The sequence below is a fragment of the Salmo salar genome, chromosome 08, assembly GCF_965601325.2.
Source record: "Salmo salar chromosome 08, fSalSal1, whole genome shotgun sequence".
NCBI classification, from domain to species: Eukaryota; Metazoa; Chordata; class Actinopteri; order Salmoniformes; family Salmonidae; genus Salmo; species Salmo salar.
The window spans coordinates 3,767,501-3,770,000 of record NC_138298.1 but is presented as its reverse complement, the minus strand read 5'-3'; the positions used below and the strand labels follow the sequence as shown (position 1 = coordinate 3,770,000).

Genomic DNA, 2,500 nt, shown 5'->3' with positions numbered 1-2,500 from the left:
GTCTGATCTCGGAAGCTAAGCAGGGTCGGGCCTGGTTAGTACTTGGTTGGGAGACCACCTGGGAATACCAGGTGCTGTAAGCATTTTGTCCACGAGGGTGTGCTCTTGCACTATTTCATCAGCAACACTGCCTTGTAGTAAGCATTTAATGATGAATTGACTAAATGTCTGTTTTATCAGACTCACTTTGACTATATATGTTGTAGCAAGAGATTGTTTCTCGCTTACGGCCATATCAGCCTGGGTACTCCTGATCTCGTCTGATCTCGGAAGCTAAGCAGGCTTGTGCCTGGTTAGTACTTGGATGGGAGACCGCCTGGGAATACCAGGTGCTGTAAGCATTTTGTCCACGAGGGTGTGCTCTTGCACTATTTCATCAGCAACACTGCCTTGTAGTAAGCATTTAATGATGAATTGACTAAATATAGCTTCCTGCCTTTTTAATAGGATCAAATTTCCTTGTGTTTTCAATTAGCATCTGCCTTGTATTTATAAGACAAACAAGAATATTGTTGCTGAATGCAGCTTGTGTGTGCTTTATGCTCCTTTGCCCTGTTCAAATGATGAAAGGAAATAAAGTTTGTATTTTATCCAACTACCTGTCCTAAAAAGTGATGGGAACAGTGTTTATAATTTCTTCTACTTTTTCAGTGACACAAAGTTCAAGCTGCTTATCTAATTTGTGAAAATGCAATGTCTGTTTATCAGACTCATTTTGACTATATATGTTGTAGCAAGAGATTTTTTCTCGCTTACGGCCATACCAGCCTGGGTACGCACGATCTCGTCTGATCTCGGAAGCTAAGCAGGGTCTGGCCTGGTTAGTATTTGGATGGGAGACCGCCTGGGAATACCAGGTGCTGTAAGCATTTTGTCCACGAGGGTGTGCTCTTGCACTACATCAGCAACACTGCCTTGTAGTAAGCATTTAATGATGAATTGACTAAATGTCTGTTTTATCAGACTCACTTTGACTATATATGTTGTAGCAAGAGATTGTTTCTCGCTTACGGCCATATCAGCCTGGGTACTCCCGATCTCGTCTGATCTCGGAAGCTAAGCAGGGTCGGGCCTGGTTAGTACTTGGTTGGGAGACCACCTGGGAATACCAGGTGCTGTAAGCATTTTGTCCACGAGGGTGTGCTCTTGCACTATTTCATCAGCAACACTGCCTTGTAGTAAGCATTTAATGATGAATTGACTAAATATAGCTTCCTGCCTTTTTAATAGGATCAAATTTCCTTGTGTTTTCAATTAGCATCTGCCTTGTATTTATAAGACAAACAAGAATATTGTTGCTGAATGCAGCTTGTGTGTGCTTTATGCTCCTTTGCCCTGTTCAAATGATGAAAGGAAATAAAGTTTGTATTTTATCCAACTACCTGTCCTAAAAAGTGATGGGAACAGTGTTTATAATTTCTTCTACTTTTTCAGTGACACAAAGTTCAAGCTGCTTATCTAATTTGTGAAAATGCAATGTCTGTTTATCAGACTCATTTTGACTATATATGTTGTAGCAAGAGATTTTTTCTCGCTTACGGCCATACCAGCCTGGGTACGCACGATCTCGTCTGATCTCGGAAGCTAAGCAGGGTCTGGCCTGGTTAGTATTTGGATGGGAGACCGCCTGGGAATACCAGGTGCTGTAAGCATTTTGTCCACGAGGGTGTGCTCTTGCACTACATCAGCAACACTGCCTTGTAGTAAGCATTTAATGATGAATTGACTAAATGTCTGTTTTATCAGACTCACTTTGACTATATATGTTGTAGCAAGAGATTGTTTCTCGCTTACGGCCATATCAGCCTGGGTACTCCCGATCTCGTCTGATCTCGGAAGCTAAGCAGGGTCGGGCCTGGTTAGTACTTGGTTGGGAGACCACCTGGGAATACCAGGTGCTGTAAGCATTTTGTCCACGAGGGTGTGCTCTTGCACTATTTCATCAGCAACACTGCCTTGTAGTAAGCATTTAATGATGAATTGACTAAATGTCTGTTTTATCAGACTCACTTTGACTATATATGTTGTAGCAAGAGATTGTTTCTCGCTTACGGCCATATCAGCCTGGGTACTCCTGATCTCGTCTGATCTCGGAAGCTAAGCAGGGTTGGGCCTGGTTAGTACTTGGATGGGAGACCGCCTGGGAATACCAGGTGCTGTAAGCATTTTGTCCACGAGGGTGTGCTCTTGCACTATTTCATCAGCAACACTGCCTTGTAGTAAGCATTTAATGATGAATTGACTAAATGTCTGTTTTATCAGACTCACTTTGACTATATATGTTGTAGCAAGAGATTGTTTCTCGCTTACGGCCATACCAGCCTGGGTACTCCTGATCTCGTCTGATCTCGGAAGCTAAGCAGGCTTGTGCCTGGTTAGTACTTGGATGGGAGACCGCCTGGGAATACCAGGTGCTGTAAGCATTTTGTCCACGAGGGTGTGCTCTTGCACTATTTCATCAGCAACACTGCCTTGTAGTAAGCATTTAATGATGAATTGA

General features: G+C 43.0%; 6 non-coding genes and 2 pseudogenes across 6 annotated transcripts in view; all 8 read left to right on the top strand.

The window, feature by feature from the left end:
* LOC145885173 (5S ribosomal RNA) overlaps positions 1 to 83 on the top strand; it is a 119-nt gene extending 36 nt beyond the window's left edge. Inside the window, exon 1 of the ribosomal RNA XR_014396753.1 lies at positions 1 to 83. This exon is cut by the window's left edge and continues 36 nt beyond it. This is a non-coding gene — a ribosomal RNA (5S ribosomal RNA).
* Positions 84 to 222: 139 nt separating this feature from the next.
* LOC145857523 (5S ribosomal RNA) lies at positions 223 to 341 on the top strand. The gene has a single exon (XR_014378422.1). It is a non-coding gene; the product is annotated as a 5S ribosomal RNA (ribosomal RNA).
* A 409-nt stretch (positions 342 to 750) lies between these two features.
* On the top strand, positions 751 to 869 carry LOC145852804 (uncharacterized; annotated as a pseudogene).
* Positions 870 to 1,005: 136 nt separating this feature from the next.
* LOC145885172 (5S ribosomal RNA) lies at positions 1,006 to 1,124 on the top strand. The gene has a single exon (XR_014396752.1). It is a non-coding gene; the product is annotated as a 5S ribosomal RNA (ribosomal RNA).
* A 409-nt stretch (positions 1,125 to 1,533) lies between these two features.
* LOC145852803 (uncharacterized) lies at positions 1,534 to 1,652 on the top strand (annotated as a pseudogene).
* A 136-nt stretch (positions 1,653 to 1,788) lies between these two features.
* Positions 1,789 to 1,907, top strand: LOC145885171 (5S ribosomal RNA). The gene has a single exon (XR_014396751.1). It is a non-coding gene; the product is annotated as a 5S ribosomal RNA (ribosomal RNA).
* A 139-nt stretch (positions 1,908 to 2,046) lies between these two features.
* On the top strand, positions 2,047 to 2,165 carry LOC145885485 (5S ribosomal RNA). The gene has a single exon (XR_014397067.1). It is a non-coding gene; the product is annotated as a 5S ribosomal RNA (ribosomal RNA).
* A 139-nt stretch (positions 2,166 to 2,304) lies between these two features.
* On the top strand, positions 2,305 to 2,423 carry LOC145881734 (5S ribosomal RNA). The gene has a single exon (XR_014393304.1). It is a non-coding gene; the product is annotated as a 5S ribosomal RNA (ribosomal RNA).
* The last annotated feature ends 77 nt before the right edge of the window (positions 2,424 to 2,500 follow it).